The sequence below is a fragment of the Neoarius graeffei genome, chromosome 22 (assembly GCF_027579695.1).
Source record: "Neoarius graeffei isolate fNeoGra1 chromosome 22, fNeoGra1.pri, whole genome shotgun sequence".
NCBI classification, from domain to species: domain Eukaryota; kingdom Metazoa; phylum Chordata; class Actinopteri; order Siluriformes; family Ariidae; genus Neoarius; species Neoarius graeffei.
The window spans coordinates 44,988,713-45,011,246 of record NC_083590.1 but is presented as its reverse complement, the minus strand read 5'-3'; the positions used below and the strand labels follow the sequence as shown (position 1 = coordinate 45,011,246).

At 44.3% G+C, this 22,534-nt stretch overlaps 1 protein-coding gene across 3 annotated transcripts in view; it reads right to left on the bottom strand.

Moving 5' to 3' along the window:
• epn1b (epsin 1b) overlaps nt 1-16,400 on the bottom strand; it is an 85,334-nt gene extending 68,934 nt beyond the window's left edge. For 2 of the 3 annotated variants that reach the window (XR_009651216.1, XM_060904846.1), the window contains exons 1-2: nt 16,327-16,400; nt 16,110-16,215 (exon numbers count right to left, since the gene is read on the bottom strand). The gene's annotated coding sequence lies outside the window, so the exon portion shown is untranslated. Of the gene's footprint in view, nt 1-16,109; nt 16,264-16,326 lie in introns of those variants that run through there. The other variant, XR_009651217.1, reaches the window with a different exon arrangement.
• Nucleotides 16,401-22,534: the final 6,134 nt, after the last annotated feature.

The following is a 22,534-nucleotide window of genomic DNA, read 5'->3' as shown; positions in this document are numbered from 1 at the left end:
TAGTCAAGCCTTTTGTTACTGGTGTTTATGAGGTAAAGGAGTAGATCTGGAGGGTCCTCAGATGTAGAGTGTTTTGGTAAACTGGGATGTATGGATGCTGTCAGTCCCCACTCGCTTGCTCACTCGAGTTTGTTGACGGTGCAGTGGCTGGCTGCTTTATGTCCCGGGGCTCCCTCATGCCTGTGTTACCTTCTGGCTCTTTCCTTTTAGTTATGCTGTCATAGTTAGTTGCCGGAGTCCCTGCTTGTACTCGGTGCAATATGTATACTGTTCCTACTTATTCAGGTGACATTGGGCATACCTAACCACCTGTGTTTTCTTTCTCCCCCCCCCCCCAAATCTGTCCCTCTGAGTTACATGGAGTCAACAGGAAATCTTTTGGTGGAGACGGTGGGGACCTCGACTGGCTATCGTAGCCTGCAGGGAATCGGCCGTCAGACATTCTGTCGCATGTCCCAGACCCGGTGAAATGTAACTGAATTGTCTTGGCCAGGCCTAAGGGTCCCATCTGCATCTCATCATTGCTGAGGAGTGTGCTCCCATCACCCAATCAAGCATCCAGCCAGAGCAGGTCATGATATATTTTTTACCATATTAACATGCCATTGTGCGTCATGCCTGATGTAAAGACTCTCGTCTCTGCGAGCCTACCACACAGATTTAATACTTGTCATTTTTAGGGCATACCTAACAACGTGTTTTCTTTCTCTCTCTCTCTCTCTCTCTCTCCCCCCCCCATCTGTCCCTCTGAGTTACATGTTGATCCTGGGATTGAGATGCTGGCCTCTTCTGCCCCTCGGACCTGCTTGATCCATCCTGGTGCCCTGTGTCTGGTCGGAGTTTTATCGCCCCACTCCTGTGAAGGACGGCCCCATGAGGACAGTTGAGGGTTATACCTGTTAAAACTGTTAATATTATAGTCAGGCTGTCTGTTGTTGCCCAAATGAGGATGGGTTCCCTTTTGAGTCTGGTTCCTCTCGAGGTTTCTTCCTCATGTCGTCTGAGGGAGTTTTTCCTTGCCACCGTCGCCACAGGCTTGCTCATTGGGGATAGATTAGGGATAAAATTAGCTCATGTTTTAAGTCGTTCAAATTCTGTAAAGCTGCTTTGCGACAATGTTTATTGTTAAAAGCGCTGTACAAATAAACTTGATTTGATATAAATATGAAACCTGTTAGTGTTACAGCTGACACATCACTGCCATCAGTTCAGTTTTAGGGGGTCTTGAGCAAATATACAAAAGGGTCTAATACTATGGAAAGAAATTAGAATTGCTCCTTCAAAAACAGCCATGTGATGTGGTTCATGTTGAGCGATAATAGGGCATCAAGCAATCAGTTAGCGCATTTGGTCTTCCTAATGCGAATAGATCTAAACAGACAGACTGCCAAAATTACTTTTACTAGATAAAAAGAATATAAATACCTCTTTAATAATGCCCTCCCTTTCTCGTTTTTGTATCCTTGACACCGTACTTGCATGTTCTTTCGGAGCCTTGCCCTTGCTATGTTCAAATTCTGTTGCCACAACATCTTCCTTCAATCATCTCTGTGGCAGAAGGCCAGAAGAGACATTGATGTACTTGGCGTACAAATCCTCCTTAAAACAGGTATCCAGAAAGTGTGCTGAAAACAAGCGGGAATTCGTTGTAGGAACGAAGACCATCCTTTTCATGTTGACTAGCCATTTCTTGAGCAAGTCTGATTTTTCAGCGGAAAGCCATAGAATGTGCAGCCATACTGCTGACCTGATCCAGTCCTGCATGTGCACCCAACTGCTGCACAGCTAGGCATTTTGTTCTCTCGGTCGTCGAACAACCTTCTTGAAAAATTTCCCTGCTTAGTAAGGTCTGTTTGAGACCAACAGTGTCCTTTAGTGCAGGAAAATGGTGAAAACAATGGTTGATGTAATGGCTTACAATCCCAATGCTTCAAGTCTTACTCGCCATGCGGAGCTTCCATGTGCTGCGCCCAAGTAATGCCAGAGCATTGCCGCAAACGACCGTGGGGGATTTTTCTGATGGGTTAAACTATTTTCAATGGTGACATCTATGAAGTTGTCGATGGGGGAATTATGCATAGAAACTGACTTTCGGAGATGGATCTCTTATTTGTGTGAGCGCCTTATTTTCAACTATTCGCATAAATCATTAGTTTATATCATAACCCATCTTCATAACTGTATGTTAACCATGTGGTTTTCCTTTAAGAGAATATGGTAATGCCAGGGTTTCCCATACATAGACAGCGCCACACAATGGATTCCTATCGCCGCACAATCAGACTCACGTCGTGCTCGTGATGAGCTTTATCATAGCCTTCTTGGCTTACAGGAAATGGACATCCCTGAGTCAGGCTATATACCAATTTTGATGCAGACAGTAGCAGCTTGACGCGAGGAACCGGCCTTATTGCATTATCCCGTTTATCCCGCTTCAGCATTCATGCAAGTTATTAATAATGGCTTGACATTCACAATAAATAAGGATTTCCCACTAGCCTAAATAAAATGTTATACTCGCGGGGATGCCTAGTTGATGCTATCTGAAGCATAAAATCTGAATAGTTTAAGAAACATCTTTATTAGCTTTACTGGCGAAGTAGAATTGCGAGCGGGATTTCTCAGCTATGAATAGGGTAAGCACATAGAAATTCAGTATTCCTTTGGATATTTTTTTGATGTAATGGAAATTTTTAGTGCTTTGATGATGAAGAAAATGTACTTTTTTATCCATAGATTAAAACAGACCTCAGGAATAGGCTCCAAGGGGAACACCTGGCAGCCTGCTTACGAATCTCTATAAATGGTCCCGAACCCAATGACTTCCCTTACGATAGGGCAGTTGAGTTTTTTTTTCAGGAAGCCACGCAGAATTAAATGTTCCGATAGGGCATGCAGGCTTTGCACCAATTAGGGTAATGCTTTTTCATTATTGTTTGTTGCCTTCGTGTTACCTTAAGTGGTTTCTTACATCTAATTATGTGACATTATACTATTTATTTCATTTTAGTATTGGTTGAGGTAAGTGTTGAGTTCAATATTTAAAATAAAAACCTCCAGCTTGTTTTTTGCAATTTATTCCTTGAATGTCAACTAAAGAATGATTGAAAGATTGCCATCAAAAAGGCAAAAAACTAAGGTAAAAACCAGAGATGCACCGATTGGCTGGCTGCCGACCGGAATCGGCCGATTTTCACGTGATCGGCCATGACTGGCGACCGGCTGGGCAAAATTAAAATATGCCGATTTTCTGCCGATCAAAACTTGTGTATCACAGAGATGAAAGTGGAAATACTCGTAATTCGCAACTAAAAAGACTGCAGCTACACTGGCAGCTTGAACATGCTTTCTAGTGCGATTGTGTTGTGCTTGCGCAGAACAGTGCCAGTCCTGCCCGCCTAACGAGCTCCGGCGCACTGTTAACAAAAAAAATAATAATTCACTATATTTGGATATCCAAATATAGTGATTTTTTTTGTGCCAGATATTGGATGTGAAAAGAAGAAAAGGTTTGTGGTTGTGTGAATTTCCCATTACAGGAATTAATACGTTAGCCTATTACCAAACATCTAGTTAGATTTGTACAAAGAGAATGTCTTTGTTCGTTTCACGACCTTGGTTACACTTGATTCCATTGGAAATTACTCTACAAATACATATTTAACAAAGATGATAGAATGGCTATGGTATAAGTATGACTGGAAATTATTTTTGTATTTTGATACTGAATGAAGAAATGGTTCTATAAGGCAGAAGTTTTCAGATCTACAGTGGGGCAAAAAAGTATTTAGTCAGCCACCAATTGTGCAAGTTCTCCCACTTAAAAAGATGAGAGGCGCCTGTAATTTTCATCATAGGTACACTTCAACTATGAGAGACAGAATGGGGGGAAAGAATCCAGGAAATCACATTGTAGGATTTTTAATGAATTAATTGGTAAATTCCTCAGTAAAATAAGTATTTGGTCACCTACAAACAAGCAAGATTTCTGGCTCTCACAGACCTGTAACAACTTCTTTAAGAGGCTCCTCTGTCCTCCACTCGTTACCTGTATTAATGGCACCTGCTTGAACTCGTTATCAGTATAAAAGACACCTGTCCACAACCTCAAACAGTCACACTCCAAACTCCACTATGGCCAAGACCAAAGAGCTGTCAAAGGACACCAGAAACAAAATTGTAGACCTGCACCAGGCTGGGAAGACTGAATCTGCAATAGGTAAGCAGCTTGGTGTGAAGAAATCAACTGTAGGAGCAATTATTAGAAAATGGAAGACATACAAGACCACTGATAATCTCCCTCGATCTGGGGCTCCATGCAAGATGTCACCCCGTGGGGTCAAAATGATCACAAGAACGGTGAGCAAAAATCCCAGAACCACATGGGGGGACCTAGTGAATGACCTGCAGAGAACTGGGACCAAAGTAACAAAGGCTACCATCAGTAACACACTATGCCGCCAGGGACTCAAATCCTGCAGTGCCCCCTGCTTAAGCCAGTACATGTCCAGGCCTGTCTGAAGTTTGCTAGAGAGCATTTGGATGATCCAGAAGAGGATTGGGAGAATGTCATATGGTCAGATGAAACCAAAATAGAACTTTTTGGTAAAAACTCAACTTGTGTTTGGAGGAGAAAGAATGCTGAGTTGCAGCCAAAGAACACCATACCTACTGTGAAGCATGGGGGTGGAAACATCATGCTTTGGGGCTGTTTTTCTGCAAAGGGACCAGGACGACTGATCCATGTAAAGGAAAGAATGAATGGGGCCATGTATCGTGAGATTTTGAGTGAAAACCTCCTTCCATCAGCAAGGGCATTGAAGATGAAATGTGGCTGGGTCTTTCAGCATGACAATGATCCCAAACACACCGCCCAGGCAACGAAGGAGTGGCTTCGTTAGAAGCATTTCAAGGTTCTGGAGTGGCCTAGCCAGTCTCCAGATCTCAACCCCATAGAAAATCTTTGGAGGGAGTTGAAAGTCCGTGTTGCCCAGTGACAGCCCCAAAACATCACTGCTCTAGAGGAGATCTGCATGGAGGAATGGGCCAAAATACCAGCAACAGTGTGTGAAAACCTTGTGAAGACTTACAGAAAACGTTTGACCTCTGTCATTGCCAACAAAGGGTATACAACAAAGTATTGAGATGAACTTTTGTTATTGACCAAATACTTATTTTCCACCATAATTTGCAAATAAATTCTTTAAAAATCAGATAATGTGATTTTCTGGATTTTTTTTTCCTCATTTTGTCTCTCATAGTTGAGGTATACCTTTCATGAAAATTACAGGCCTCTCTCATCTTTTTAAGTGGGAGAACTTGCACAATTGGTGACTGACTAAATACTTTTTTGCCCCACTGTAAATAGGCTTATGAAAGTGTGCTCCATAGCAGTAGGCAAATAATATATGAGGGGGAAGTTGTTTTTGTGCCAGATATTGGATGGGAAAAGAAAAAAAAAAAGTTTGTGTGAATTTCCTTGCCTGCGACCCTGTAGAACAGGATAAAGCGGCTAGAGATAATGAGATGAGAGATGAGGAATTAATATGTTAATGCCAAACATGAAGAAAGATTTTACAATGTCTTTTTGTTTGTTTTCAACCTTTGAGGTGTTGAAAATTTATTACTGAAAATCTGGCAGAACGTTCTATTAAAGTGCTGATGACACGTTTTTGACATCTTTGGCGATATTTTATAACATAAAAAGTAATTCCCGATGATCCATATATTAATTCACGAAGGCGCCTATTTTACAAGTTATGATGATAAACGCAGCTATTTGGGCAAATTTGACGGGGCTGCAGCACCCAGGAGACGAAGGAGGAGGAGGAGCTATATGACGTCAGCGAAAGAACCTTCCTCCTAACTTACCAGTTCGTTGTCGATGCGACAGGTGTTCAGTTTATCATTATTAGTATTTTTATTATACATTATTTTTTTATATATATATATATATATATATATATATATATATATATATATATATATATATATATATATATATAGTTATTATGCCTTCGCGTTGTGTTGCCGGCTTTTGCTCCAAAACCCACAAGGATGGGGTAAGTTTATTCAAGTTTCCCAGAGATCCCGAGCTGCATGCGAAGTGGGTGAAGCAAGTCAGGCGCACTCGTGACAAGTGGGAGCCCTCACCAACATCCGTCCTGTGCTCTGAACACTTCGATTTGGATTGTTTTGACACCCTTCCCAGCTTAAAAGAATCTCTTGGGTGTGCAGTTCAGCACAAACGTGTGTTACTACCATCAGCAGTGCCTACACAGTGTTGCCAGATTGGGAGGTTTCCCGCCCAGTTGGGCGGTTTCAAGTGCAGACTGCTGAAGTTTTCCAGCCCAAAATATGTTCAAAACCCACCAAAATGCACTTGAAACCGTCCAACTGGGCGGGAAACCTCCCAATCTGGCAACACTGCCAGTATTCCGGAGGGGGTCTACTAGTACTGTAGCTATGCCGGATCCAAAGACAGTCCTCCTGTCAAAACATGTGTTGTGAAATGACATAAGATAAAGGTACGTAGAGCTATAGATTTTACATGATAATCATAAATGTAAATCATAAAGTCGGCGTGATATCAGTCATGTATTTGCTTGTGAAAACTTGCGGCTTTCATGTAACTGCCGCCTAGCAACGAGAGGCAAAGGGTAAAGAGGGTAGACTATCATAGATTCTATTTGGAAGAGATCAACACAATTCTAGACTCCCAGAAGAGGAAGAGCTAGCACTAGAGAGTTCACCGGCATTTTCATGCACCATTTCCATTGAGTAGAACCAAAGTAAAACAGCCAGTGAACCGCAGCGTGTTCTTCCGCTGACATCACAACATGGCCGCGAGCCACGGACCCACTTTTCTTGCGCTGTGCAATTAAAAGTTGGATATTTGCATAACAACAGCTTCTTTTCATGTAATTATAAGAGAAATCTAACATGTTTGCCATGTTGTATAGTTTATTTAAGAAATTGCATAGAGTCATGTTCGTGTCATCAGCCCTTTAAAGAAAAGATAAAAAGAAAATAGTCTTTGTGTGTGCTGTGAAGTAGTTTGAAAAAATGAAATCAGAATCGGCCAAAATCGGTATCGGCAGGTCACACTCCATGGGAAATCGGAATCGGCCCAAAAAATTGCAATCGGTGCATCTCAAAATGAAGACGCACCTAAACTTTAACTTCAATTTTGGTGAGTAATTTTCATAAATTTAAAAGACAGGTTTTCCACCAACATCAAGCCCAGCAAACTAATGGCCTGCCCTGTAATGTAAAGTTGGGTCGAGGAATGAAACCAGGCAGGGTTCTGGTAAAAACTGTTTTAGCTGTCTTCTCTTAAAGAACTTAAAAGAATTTAGATTGAACTGAATAATCTCAAATGCTTCTTGTAGCTTTAAAATAGTCCCAGCAGGTGACTCTGAAGAAAAATACTGTGTGTTTGAACACCGCCCACTGTAAACACTTTGCATACACCCCAATGACCGACTCCACGACACCACCGCGCACGATTCCCTCATCGGCACAGTGGAGCACCACAAACTGCTACTTGGTCTGTGGGAAACACTGAATGCATCAACCTGATTTTTGATAGCTTTTGCGTCCATATGAACAATGTACATGCACCACCGCAGGGAACCCATTTGTAAGTGCAAGGCAACATATCCCCAATGTTTGACCACCGGCCAATGAAATTTGTATCTTTATCTACATAAGATAGATGGGTTTTTATCCAGCACTTTTTATTTTTGCTTTATAAAAAACAAACAAAAAAAACCCCATGGGATTATTTACGAACAAATTTTATGGAAAATATTCACAACAGTTTCATATAAAACTGTTTTAACTAGTTTTATTAGTCCACCAGCTTGTTGGACAGTTGACAGCTGTAACCAGACAACAGTTTGATGCATCAAGATTGCAGCTAGAACCCTTCGAGCTCATACGCTGCATTAAACCAAGGAGCATGTTTTCCAGTAGTTTTTTTTTCCCCCCACAGTGGGCAATGTATTGGTGCACTGTGTGCTTTTTTTTTTAACCCCAACGATTTCTTACTCTGCACACTCGTGTAAACAATTATTGTACAGTTCAACAGCAATTATGAGCATCTTTCCTTAAATGTTAGATAATCAAAAACTACTTCCTCTCGTTCTTCTTTCAGCTGCTCCCATACATTCTGGGTCGCCATAGCGGATCTGTTCTGCATATTTGATTTGGCATAGGTTTTACACCGGATGCCCTTCCTGACACAACCCTCCCCAATCTATCCGGGCTTGGGACCGGCACCAAGTATGCATTGGCTTGTACAACCGCAGTGGCTGGGTAGTTTACCATACCTAATCTGCAGGTCTTTGTAGTGTGGGAGGAAATCTGAGCACCCAGAGGAAACCCACACAAGCAGAACATACAAACTCCACACAGAAAGGCCCCGTCAGCGATGCGGTTCAAACCCAGAACCTTCTTGCTGTGAGGCGACAGTGCTAACCACTACACCACCGTGGTACCAACAGATAATCTAAAACTGCGATATTGATTAGTTCTTATGTTCAAAAATATTAAAATCATAACTATATAGTAATGATGTAAAGTGAAAGCACTGGTTCACTTCTGTCTACCAGGTCCCCAGCAGAGTCAGACCATAATAAATTTCGTGTTGCTTTTTGTGGTGCATGACATGCGGTATCAAAGAAAGGAATAAATATGTATTCATAAGTAGGGCTGTGCGATATATCGAATATACTCGATATATCGCGAAAATTCTGTGTGCGATACATAAAATTATTATATCGTAACTATCGAGTATTTTATGGTCATCTTCCGACTTGCGTTTGTTTCGTGTTCGTTTAAAACCTTTTCCGGTGGTTTTCTCTCTGTCCCTCAGGCAGTAACGTGAGAGGCTGCCTAAGGGTAAAGAAAACAATAACGTCACGCACTCGCCAACCAATCCCGGGCGACATCTCGGTGCTGAAAGGAACTTCCGGGAAGATTTTCTAGTTTCGGTTGTGTTGCCAGATTGAGCGGTTTTAAGTGCGTTTTGGCGGGTTTTGAACATATTTTGAGCTGGAAAACGTTAGCAGTATCTGGCAACACTGCCGGCGGGAAGATTTCCTGGTTCCGGTTTACAGCGCTGACTCAGTTCATGCAATCGCTGGTGTTGCATAGGCTACCGTGTAAGCTCTGGCAATTTCAGCGACAAATTACTTCCTAAAAGAACTAGTAAGGGGTCAGTCAACTGGCATTTTTTGGATATCGCGAGGAGGACGTGGAATAGCAAATGCCAGTTTGTAAAGTGTGCAAAAAAAAAAAAAAAACCTGTCATCACGAAAGGCAGCAGCACTACAAATATATTCCATCACCTGAAACTCATCCGGTACAGTATGAAGAGTCTCTTAAACTCCGAACTACTTGCCCACGAGCTAAAACCCCCCACGAGCTAAACAAATGGCCATAGCGGCCTCGTTCCCCAAAGCCCCCCCATATGAGAAAACGAGTCGGAGATGGAGAGCTATAACGGATTCAATCAGTAACTTCATTGCCAAAGACATGATCCCAATTAGTATAGTGGAAAAACGAGGCTTCCAAAAATTACTAAAAACACACTCGATCCCAAATACGAGTTGCCTGGTCGCAGACATTTTACAGAGAAGGCAATACCGGAATTATACACATCTGAGAGGCAGAGCCAGAAAACACTCAGTTCAAAAGTGTGCAAAGAGAAAAATTATGTTTTGCAGATCTCTCTCTTCTCTCCCTCAATCTCTCTCTCTATTGTGAATGTTCCAGTGGTTCTCAGTAGTCAGGTTAATAGCTTGGAGATCTATTTTTTTTAAATAATTTAATGAATGAGCACTTTTCTTATTTAGGCTAAATGTCTCCCTCAGTGTTGAGCTTGCACTTTATTGGTTTGAGCTCTGAGCAGCTCTGTATTGTGTTGCCCCTTTGTTGCAATTTTCAAGATTGTTTTTGCAGTTTGTGCCACATCTTTGTTGAATAAAAATAGTCTTATTTCAACTCAATTGTGATTAATCACTAACATGAAAATTTAAAATGTGTTGTTGAAAACCACCTGTAAAGTTAACCAAGAATGTTATTTAATCTGCAGGGATTGTAGTGAAAACAGTAAAGAGTAAAAGTTAGATTTCATGGGGTCCTTTAGAGGAGATTTAAATATATCGAGATATATATCGTATATCGTGAAATGGAGAAAATGTATCGGGATATTCATTTTTTCCCATATCGCACAGCCCTATTCATAAGTGTGATACGCATCTCATTATTGGTATCAGTCACAAAACATTCTCCTCATGTCTGCATGGGCTTCCTTCAGGTCCAGAGATATGCGGATTCGGTCAACTAGGTCCTCTAAATTGTCCATAAGTGTGAACGGCTGTCTATATCTTTGTGTTAGCCCTGCAATTGCTGGGTTTCGGTCATATGACTTTTCTTAGCGGTTTTACTGGAAGTGAAATAGCTGGTGGTCTAAACGGCTGCCATAGTGCAAACAACTAGTGATAACTTATCAGAGGACACTCGTAATCTAGAAGCCACTGCTGGCTTTAGATATATTCAGAAGATTACTATGTGCAGTGGAATCGACCCCTACAGTCTGGGAAAGAAGGATTTGTCATACGATCTCGAAAACTACCCTTCAGCCGAGTTCCCCGACATCTTGAATTATCTGGTGTTGCAGACGCCCTTTGACACCGCAAAACAGATGAAAGCATGGAAGAGTATGGAGGCTTACAACTTTTTAAGTATGTGGCTGGGTAAAGGACCTCGGTAGCAAGTCACTGCCGAATGAATCCTGTATTGTTTTTGACCATCTAAGTATTTTTTTAAGCTTTTCATTCATGTCTTTACAACGAAGCGCTGCAAGTTGAAGTGTAAACAAACAACAGTTCGCTTGATTCTCACTTGTGTTGGGTCTTATCTCTCAGGTAAATCATTCACAAAGATCATCAGAAACCGCTTTAAAGACCTGGATCTTAGTTAAACAAGACGGAGAAGTGATCACGGCGCATTGTAACTGTACAGCTGGGTAAGAATTTTGTCACAACCTTCATGCATATGGACTTTGTAAGGTGTAAACAAAGAAACAGCTGGGGACTTTAGTGCTTTGTGACTTTAAAAAAAAAAAAGTATCGTAAAACAATGATACACAGCAAGAAAAGTACTTGGAAAACATTAAGGCCATAGCTGAGAGGGAAATACAAACCTTTCACCAAGTGATCACTGCAAACTCGAGCGTGCTTCGACTCGGCTTCCTTCGATTTCAGTGAGCGGTTCAAAAGCCACCTTTCTCAATGTCTTTTTATGAAATCCTGTGTTCGTTCACCCTTTTTTATTAGTTCATGGGGAACCCTGAAGAAACTTATCAGTTTCACGGTTTGTTCAATTCAAACAACCTAAAACAAGACAAGTGTAAGGTGTTTTTCATGCGAGCAATGCACCTTCTCCATACAAACGCTTTGTCAGCTGAGCTTTGGTAGACCACCAGCTAAAGTTTTGAATAACTAATGAGGTGGATGTAATGTCACATGAAACCCAGTAATAGATCGACGACCTGTCCAGGGCGTACCTCGTCTCTCACCTGATGTCAGCTGGGATTGGCTCCAGATTCACCCATGACCCGGATAATGGATAAGTGGCATAGAAAATGAATGAATGAATGAATGAATGAATGACTGCAATAAGTATGGCAATATGTTCAGAGAAGAACAACTAAATTTATAATGAACTATCCCCAGAACTTGACTTATAATTAGAGACTGACTAAACTTAATCTTTTGCCTTTAGAACATCGTAGGGAAATATCTGATTTACTGCTCCCCCCGCCCCCAAGTCCAGAAAGTGCCTTATTTCTACTGACATTAAGAATTACATGGATAAGTTTGAGCCACGCGGCACGGTGGTGTAGTGGTTAGCGCTGTTGCCTCACAGCAAGAAGGTCCTGGGTTCGAGCCCCGTGGCCGGTGAGGGCCTTTCTGTGCGGAGTTTGCATGTCAGTGTGTGCTACGTTTAATTTCATGTGAATTATGTTTACATTTATCGGTTGCACATATCGGTTATCGGCATCCCGATTCTATAATAATCGGTATTGGTATCGGCCCTGAAAAAAACATATCGGTCGATCCCTATTTAAGACCAGCCTGATTAATATTTATGTACTGAAGTGAGGCACATACAATCCTCCAGGCTAGAAATTAGACATCACATATTTAAGCAGATACCATATAGCCAGTTTTTCCATTTGTAAATACAACATTGAGAAAGTGTAACCTACCGTACTGCATGTTGGCGCCTTCTTATATTATCTCAGTGTGGTAACGGAGTTTGTCATGAATATTTTTGCCTCCATCATTAATTGCTGCCTTATTTAAAGTAATGTATATTTTTTCTAATCTCCTAATAGTATTTCTGTAATTTTTAGATAGTGTATCTTATCCTTTTAATCAGTTAGGGTTAGGTCGTCATTGGGACGAAAGTTCTGTTCCTTTCTCCTGTCACACCTCTCTATTTAGTTTTTCTCCGTTACACGTACATGACTATTTTGGTATCAGTTTCTTAGTAGGGCGGCACGGTGGTGTAGTGGTTAGCGCTGTCGCCCCACAGCAAGAAGGTCCTGGGTTCGAGCCCCGGGGCCGGCGAGGGCCTTTCTGTGCGGAGTTTGCATGTTCTCCCCGTGTCCGCGTGGGTTTCCTCCGGGTGCTCCGGTTTCCCCCACAGTCCAAAGACATGCAGGTTAGGTTAACTGGTGACTCTAAATTGACCGTAGGTGTGAATGTGAGTGTGAATGGTTGTCTGTGTCTATGTGTCAGCCCTGTGATGACCTGGCGACTTGTCCAGGGTGTACCCTGCCTTTCGCCTGTAGTCCGCTGGGATAGGCTCCAGCTTGCCTGCGACCCTGTAGAACAGGATAAAGCGGCTAGAAATAATGAGATGAGAAGTCTGAACCACGTTATAGAACACATAACAATTACAACTTCATTTATTTACACAAACAGGATTACTATAGAAATTCCTACTTTCTTAGAACTGCAGAACTCGTTGCCATCTACTATTAAAGCAATCAACACAGTTTAAGACTAGGGGTCGACCGATAATCGGCCTGGCCGATATATCGGGCCGATATTCTGCATTTTTAGGGTTATCGGTATCGGCCATAATTTCCACTGATATGCCGATAACATGCCTTTTTGCAGCCATTTCGTTCCTAACGCGACTGTCACTGCACGTCCTTTCCTGCACTCGCCTCTCTGAGTTCAAGAACACGGTCCCGCCCACCACAACATCTGATTTGTTTGGCACAAGGGATATAGCCAATCGACACGTGTAGCTAAACGCTGTGAACTGTTTCAAGGCAGCCGTACGGGCACTCGGGCAGAAGCGGCACAAGGGGCCAATCAACATGCGTAGCTAAACGCTATGAACCGTTTCAAGGCGGCCATATGGGCACTCGGGCAGAAGCAGATCCCACTTCAAGGTAAGGACACGCTGCTTTTGCCGCAATAAGTCACAAACACACAAGTTGCAAAAGCACAACATCATTATATGTTTACATTCTTCATCTACTACTCGTTAAAATTGTCCATTTGCATCTGTATAGCCAGGCAAACTTAGCTTACGGGAGGAAGCACTTGAATTAGCCTACAACCAACTAGTCTCGCTGAAACTACATGTAATGCTTCCTTCACTACAATATAATCCTCCTAAATTGGGAATATTAGGCTTGGGCATTAAAAGCATTAAAATGTAGATGGTTGCTTATTAAGTTGTTACATAATAGGGAGTGATAGCCTACTTTATGTTTGATTTTACTTTTTAAAAAATGCTGCAGGCAGCTCCCTACACTTGATTTGTTATTTAAAAACTACTTGAAGTTGGTAAGTCTTACTTAGTTCTTAGTGTAAAAGAATCCAGAGTGCATTTTCATTTATTTTCCACTGAAAATGGTGAGCTGTAATATAGTAGGGAGTGATTTATTTTTTTATTGGTGAATATTTTATTATTATTTTATTTCTCATTTTATTCTAACTAATGTTTGACTTTATTGTACAAATGCTGCTGGCATCTCCCTGCACAAAATTTCATGTTCAATTTTACAATTAAACATGCATTTCATGGAAATGAAGGTCTGTGTCAGTGTGTGCTACGTTTAATTTCATGTGAATTATAATGTTTACATTTATCGGTTGCACATATCGGTTATCGGCATCCCGATTCTATAATAATCGGTATTGGTATCGGCCCTGAAAAAAACATATCGGTCGATCCCTATTTAAGACCAGCCTGATTAATATTTATGTACTGAAGTGAGGCACATACAATCCTCCAGGCTAGAAATTAGACATCACATATTTAAGCAGATACCATATAGCCAGTTTTTCCATTTGTAAATACAACATTGAGAAAGTGTAACCTACCGTACTGCATGTTGGCGCCTTCTTATATTATCTCAGTGTGGTAACTGAGTTTGTCATGAATATTTTTGCCTCCATCATTAATTGCTGCCTTATTTAAAGTAATGTATATTTTTTCTAATCTCCTAATAGTATTTCTGTAATTTTTAGATAGTGTATCTTATCCTTTTAATCAGTTAGGGTTAGGTCGTCATTGGGACGAAAGTTCTGTTCCTTTCTCCTGTCACACCTCTCTATTTAGTTTTTCTCCGTTACACGTACATGACTATTTTGGTATCAGTTTCTTAGTAGGGCGGCACGGTGGTGTAGTGGTTAGCGCTGTCACCTCACAGCAAGAAGGTCCTGGGTTCGAGCCCCAGGGCCGGCGAGGGCCTTTCTGTGCGGAGTTTGCATGTTCTCCCCGTGTCCGCGTGGGTTTCCTCCGGGTGCTCCGGTTTCCCCCACAGTCCAAAGACATGCAGGTTAGGTTAACTGGTGACTCTAAATTGACCGTAGGTGTGAATGTGAGTGTGAATGGTTGTCTGTGTCTATGTGTCAGCCCTGTGATGACCTGGCGACTTGTCCAGGGTGTACCCCGCCTTTCACCTGTAGTCAGCTGGGATAGGCTCCAGCTTGCCTGCGACCCTGTAGAACAGGATAAAGCGGCTACAGATGAGATGAGTTTCTTAGTATTTTATTGTAAATTTGTGACAGCCATTAAACTAAACTAATACACAGTATATTGTACATAGTTTGATAGTATTTAATTCATTCAAATACTACCCCTCCTACCAGGACGTTCAGCCATTTCCTATACAAATCATTATTATATGACTGAATTATCTCATCTCATCTCATTATCTCTAGCCGCTTTATCCTTCTACAGGGTCGCAGGCAAGCTGGAGCCTATCCCTGGACAAGTCGCCAGGTCATCACAGGGCTGACACATAGACACAGACAACCATTCACACTCACATTCACACCTACGGTCAATTTAGAGTCACCAGTTAACCTAACCTGCATGTCTTTGGACTGTGGGGGAAACCGGAGCACCCGGAGGAAACCCACGCGGACACGGGGAGAACATGCAAACTCCACACAGAAAGGCCCTCGCCGGCCACGGGGCTCGAACCCAGGACCTTCTTGCTGTGAGGCGACAGCGCTAACCACTACACCACCGTGCCGCCTGACTGAATTATATTAATGATTAATCATTAGTCAATCGATGAGCTATAGTGAGAAATAGAACCAGAACCGATACCTGCACAGGACCTGCTGGGTTTATAATGCATCCAGATTAAGGTGGGGGTTTTAATTTCACCAGGACTGAACTGGGAACCAGTATAAAAATCAACTTGTATATTTTGTTATCCAGTGAAATGCGTATCTATACAGCAGAGTGCAGAAACCGCTAACAGCTTGTTGTGCAGCAGCAATAAAAATCCTCCCTAAAGCTGCCACAGACACGAATTAGAGCTCATGGTTTCGCCACTCCAGCATATTTTATGCCAAACAGCATCACTGAATCCGGATGGTGCACTTTGTGTCATTCGAGAAGCTTCCTGTATTAACCACAGAGCTACGTTTGAGCTTTCTAGCTCTATAAAAGCCTCCACTGGACAAGAGAAGAACACACATAAAAACGTATTTTTAACCGGTTGTTATTTTGTGGAATTTCATCAATAAAATTATTAATTCATTATTGATACCAACCTTCGAGAAGGTGGACGGATAAACTGGATGTAAGTCGGGAGCGACGGGAAACTGAGACGCCCCGAAACTAAGAGTAATTTCCGCTTCCGTTTCCGTTAGCTGCCACCTGAGGGGGGAAAAAACAACAAAAACAGCTCCAGAGCCTCTCGCGAAAGGACCGGCGAACTGCCCTCCAAGGTTTCAAATCGAACGCGTTATAAATTGATCACAAATTTACCTGAGCACTGTTCTGTATGTCAGGATAAATAAATATACAGTGCACACAGTATCATTATTTTTCACGCTCTTAGACTGCATTTAGTGATGAAAACTCCGGCTCTTTTCAGTGAGTCGGATCATTTGGCTCAGTTGACCTGGAAGAGCCGACTCTTTCATCTCCCAAAAGGAACATTTCCGGGTTTTTCCCCCGGAAAACGTTTTTTTTTTTTAAATTTATTTTAATTTAACCAGTTTGTTTTTCTTTGCATAACTCCGGCTGCAGTTATTTCCTAAACTCTTACTCTATGGTGCAAATAACAGAATATCATCAATATTATTTATTTATATACTAGTGCATCTCAAAAAAATTAGAATATTGTGAAAAAGTTCAATATTTTCCATCAGTTATTTAAGAAAGTGAAAATGTTATATATAACCCCTATGGAGGAAAAATCCAGGACCGTGACGTCGCCCGGTAGGACGCAGCCGGGGCCCCACCCTGGAGCCAGGCCCGGGGTTGGGGCTTGTATGCGAGCGCTTGGTGGCCGGGCCTTTGCCCATGGGGCCCGGCCGGGCTCAGCCCGAAGAGGTGACGTGGGCCCGACCTCCTGTGGGTTCACCACCCACAGAGGTAGCAGTAGGGGTTTGGTGCAGTGTGGATTGGGTGGCAGTCGAAGGCAGGGGCCTCGACGACCTGATCCCCGGACACAGCGGCTGGCTGTTGGGACATGGAATGTCACTTCGCTGGGGGGGAAGGAGCCTGAGCTTGTGCGGGAGGTTGAGAGGTACCGGCTAGAGATAGTCGGGCTCACCTCCACGCACAGCTTGGGCTCTGGAACCCAGCTCCTTGAGAGGGGCTGGACTTTCCACTTCTCTGGAGTCGCCCGTGGTGAGCGGCGGCGGGCTGGTGTGGGCTTCCTTATAGCTCCCCAGCTCAGCCGCCATGTGTTGGAGTTTACCCCAGTGAACGAGAGGGTCGCCTCTCTGCGCCTTCGGATTGGGGAGAGGGCTCTTGCTGTTGTTTGTGCCTACGGGCCAAATAGCAGTATAGAGTATCCAGCCTTCTTGGAGTCCCTGGGAGAGGTACTGAGGGGTGCTCAGACTGGGGACTCCATTGTGCTACTGGGGGACTTCAATGCTCACGTGGGCGATGACAGTGACACCTGGAGGGGCGTGGTTGGGAGGAACGGCCTCCCCGATCTGAACCCGAGTGGTGTTTTGTTATTGGACTTCTGTGCTAGTCACAGTTTGTCCATAACGAACACCATGTTCGAGCATAGGGGTGTCCATAAGTGCACGTGGCACCAGGACACCTTAGGTCGGAGGTCGATGATCGACTTTGTAGTCGTGTCATCTGATCTCCGACCCTATGTCTTGGACACTCGGGTGAAGAGAGGGGCTGAGTTGTCAACTGATCACCACCTGGTGGTGAGTTGGATCCGCTGGCGGAGGAGGAAGCTGGACAGACCTGGCAGGCCCAAACGTATGGTGAGGGTCTGCTGGGAACGTCTGGCCGAGCACTCTGTTGGGGAGGTCTTTAACTCCCACCTCCGGGAGAGCTTTTCCCAGCTTCCGAGGGAGGCGGGGGACATTGAGTCTGAGTGGACCATGTTCTCTACCTCCATTGTGGATGCAGCTGTTCGGAGCTGTGGCCGCAAGGTCTCCGGTGCCTGTCGTGGCGGCAATCCCCGAACCCGGTGGTGGACACCGGAAGTAAGGGATGCCGTCAAGCTGAAGAAGGAGTCCTATCGGGCCATGTTGACCTCCAGGACTCCTGAGGCAGCCGACGGGTATCGGCAGGCCAGGCGTGCTGCAGCTCGGGCAGTTGCGGAGGCAAAAACTCGGAACTGGGAGGAGTTTGGGGAGGCCATGGAGAAGGACTATCGGTCAGCCTCGAAGAAATTCTGGCAAACCGTCCGGCGCCTCAGGAGGGGGAAGCAGTACTCTGCCAACACTGTTTACAGTGCGGGTGGGGAGCTGTTGACCTCGACTGGGGACATTGTCGGGCGGTGGAAGGAATACTTTGAGGATCTCCTCAATCCCACCGTCATGTCTTCCACTGAGGAGACTGAGGCTGATGACTCAGAGGTGGACTCGTCCATTACCCAAGCCGAAGTCACTGAGGTGGTTTGCAAGCTCCTCGGTGGCAAGGCACCGGGGGTGGATGAGATCCGCCCTGAGTATCTCAAGTCTCTGGATGTTGTGGGGCTGTCTTGGTTGACACGCCTCTGCAACATCGCGTGGCGGTCGGGGACAGTGCCTCTGGAGTGGCAGACTGGGGTGGTGGTCCCTCTTTTTAAGAAAGGGGACCGGAGAGTGTGCTCCAATTATAGGGGAATCACACTTCTCAGCCTCCCAGGGAAAGTTTACTCCAGGGTACTGGAGAGGAGAATTCGACCAATAGTCGAACCTCGGATCCAGGAGGAACAATGCGGTTTTCGTCCTGGTCGCGGAACACTGGACCAGCTCTATACCCTTTATAGGGTGCTCGAGGGTTCATGGGAGTTTGCCCAACCAGTCCACATGTGCTTTGTGGATCTGGAGAAGGCATTCGACCGTGTCCCCCGTGGTATTCTGTGGGGGGTGCTTCGGGAGTATGGGGTTCGGGGCTCTTTGCTAAGGGCTGTCCAGTCCCTGTACGAACGGAGCAGGAGTCTGGTTCGCATTGCCGGCAGTAAGTCAGACCTGTTCCCAGTGCATGTTGGACTCCGTCAGGGCTGCCCTTTGTCACCGGTTCTGTTCATAATTTTTATGGACAGAATTTCTAGGCGCAGCCAGGGGCCGGAAGGAATCCTGTTTGGGAACCACAGGATTTCATCTCTGCTTTTTGCGGATGATGTTGTCCTGTTGGCTTCTTCAAACCAGGACCTTCAGCATGCACTGGGGCGGTTTGCAGTCGAGTGTGAAGCGGCTGGGATGAGAATCAGCACCTCCAAGTCCGAGGCCATGGTTCTCGACCGGAAAAGGGTGGCTTGCCCTCTCCAGGTTGGTGGAGAAGTCCTGCCTCAAGTGGAGGAGTTTAAGTATCTCGGGATCTTGTTCACGAGTGAGGGAAGGATGGAGCGTGAGATCGACAGGCGGATCGGTGCAGCCTCCGCAGTGATGCGGTCGCTTTACCGGTCCGTCGTGGTGAAGAAGGAGCTGAGCCAAAAGGCGAAGCTCTCAATTTACCGGTCGATCTACGTTCCGACTCTCACCTATGGTCATGAGCTTTGGGTAATGACAGAAAGAACAAGATCGCGGATACAAGCGGCTGAAATGAGTTTCCTTCGCAGGGTGGCTGGGCGCTCCCTTAGAGATAGGGTGAGAAGCACAGTCACTCGGGAGGAGCTCGGAGTAGAGCCGCTGCTCCTTCACATCGAGAGGAACCAGCTGAGGTGGCTCGGGCATCTTTTTCGGATGCCTCCTGGACGCCTCCCTGGGGAGGTGTTCCAGGCATGTCCCCCCGGGAGGAGGCCCCGGGGAAGACCCAGGACACGCTGGAGGGACTATGTCTCTCGGCTGGCCTGGGAACGCCTCGGTGTTCTTCCCGAGGAGCTGGCCGAGGTGTCTGGGGAAAGGGAAGTTTGGGCTTCCATGCTTAGACTGCTGCCTCCGCGACCCGGTCCTGGATAAGCGGAAGAAGACGAGAGACGAGAGAAAATGTTATATATTATAGACTCATTACACAAACTAAAATGTTTCAAGCATTTTTCTATTTTAATTTTAATCAGTATGACATACAGTAAAAAAAATCTCAAAATATTAGAATATTTCATTTCGAGTTTGAGTAAAACAGTATGAACACAATGTATCTCTCGGTCTAGTTCAGTACACACAATCACAATCATGGGGAAGACTGCTGACTTGACTGTTGTCCAGAAGATGATCACTGATGCCCTCCACAAGGAGGGTAAGCCACAAAAGGTCATTGCTGAAAAGGGTGGCTGGAAAACACGGGCGATTGCTCTAAGACAACGAGGGAGGCTCAGCCTCCTCTAAAAATGACGAACATCGTGTAAGATGAATTGCGCTAGGCTTATGTTATAGCCGACCTTATAACATTGCTATTTCAGATCCAGAATCATAGAAATATATGTGCTCAACAATGCCGGGGTGGCCCTATATTTAGCCGGGACCATCCCCGGCCCAAACCATCAATGGTGGCCTGCTTGGAGCATGGGGAAAATAATTTTCATTAATTTTGGTCACTGATCTTATTCTTGCATTAATCATCAATTCAACTGCACTCTGCATTTTCACATGGCAGCCCAGACGCCGACAGCATCGCAGCAGATTAAATAGGCGCTACCAAATAAGGAAATTCTCCCCTCCCCTCCCCTCTATTGCAGTTGGTTTGGTCCAAGACTCCTCCTCTGTATTGCGGGGAACTTAAACAACATTGGTGCGAAACAGCGCGCGTCAGTGATGGAGGGCAGAAAGAGGCCAGGTGGAACCGAAAGGGCGAAGCTTAAAAAAAGGAAGGAGGTGGCAGCAAAATGTGCCAAATTGACAGATATGTTCTCAAGACCAGCTGGTAGGTTACGAAAGATATGGAGTATGATAACCCTGTTTGTCGATTTTATCAGTCTATGCTAGGCCTATAATGTGTCGATAGTTCTCATCTCATCTCATTATCTCTAGCCGCTTTATCCTTCTACAGGGTCGCAGGCAAGCTGGAGCCTATCCCAGCTGACTACGGGCGAAAGGTGGGGTACACCCTGGACAAGTCGCCAGGTCATCACAGGGCTGACACATAGTGTGTCGATAGTTTGCGATGTCAATTCAGCTTTTTGATGTCATGTGAAATCTCGCAATTTACACGGTATAGATGTGGTGTATGTCTTAATTCTAAGAAGAACCGGACATTGCTTTACATCCCAGTTATTAACAATTTTAGATGAACAGGTCCCAAATGTGCTGTTGCGCGTTATTTCCTCATCCAGCCTATTTCATCTCGCTGTCACACCGTGCATTTCCACAGGCGTGCGCACATTGTGGTTATGAACACATAGGCCTAGAAGTCATATTTGATGTTAAATAATTGTTGTTAAATATATAACTTAGAAGAGGTGTATGTGTATGCCAATATTCTAAGCAGAATCGAACACTTGCTTTAGCCTACATTTCATTTAACCATTTTTGAGTTGCCTAATGCACCCTCACGCTTTATCTGCCGGTTGCTGAGTACCCAGCATTGTTGATTTGCCATTTTTTTCGAGGCGTATGCGGCATGTAATGCACAAGCATTGGTTCAAATGCACGCGAGATGGGTGCTTTCGTTATTTTAAGACTATGTGACTAAAAATGTGTTGTGTAATTAGTCTTAAATAACGCGAAACAATCAGCCATACTCGCTGCTTTGCTATTTGGAGTGGCAGTCAGCTGGATTTCGCCCCCGACGTAAAAGTTCATTCCCACACCCGGGCCGAAGATGCCGATTTCTGAAGATGCATGTCCTTTGGATGTGTTTTCAAATATTTTCACTAAGGAACTTTGGGACATGTTGGCGACACAGATGAATGTATATGCGGATTAGACACGCGGCCACACACCATCCAATTTTAAGTGGAGCCCCGTCTCATACTAGATGAACTCGTTCGTCGGTCTCTGCATTACGTTTGTGGTCATTAAACTACCACGTAATGGAAGTTTTATTAACCCTAAAGTAATGCAGAGAACGACGAACAACATACATTGTCACTACCTGAATTTAAACCAAATAAAAAGCATTGTGAAAGAACAGTTATTTGTTTTATCTTTTTTAATGTACTCAAATTCCTCCTCCATTTCAAAGTGGCCTGAATGTGAATTAAACTCCCGGACTGAAAACAGGGCCCACTCCGGCCCTGGTGCTCAACCCAACTACAGTGCGAAATCATTCCGTTATAACTTTCCCCATTTCGCCTAATGTGTGCGTGAGTTTTTCCCCCTCGTGACAGCGCGATGCAGCCCAGCCTCAGTGGACTTCACTGGCATTTGGGAGCTATGCGCTTTTCAATATCAAAATGCAAGACAGTTATTGGACAAATACTGCGAAAATGCCCGCCCACCGGACTCCCAGCCTCAGTGGACTTCAATGGCATTTGGGAGCTATGCGCTTTTCAATATCAAAATGCAAGACGATTATTGGACAAATACTGCGAAAACGCCCGCCCATGGACTCCCAGCCTCACAGTGGGAGGGACATGGCAAAGCTTTCCGCGAGGAGACTGGTGATTGGTGAAAGCGGACGGATATTTTCTTTG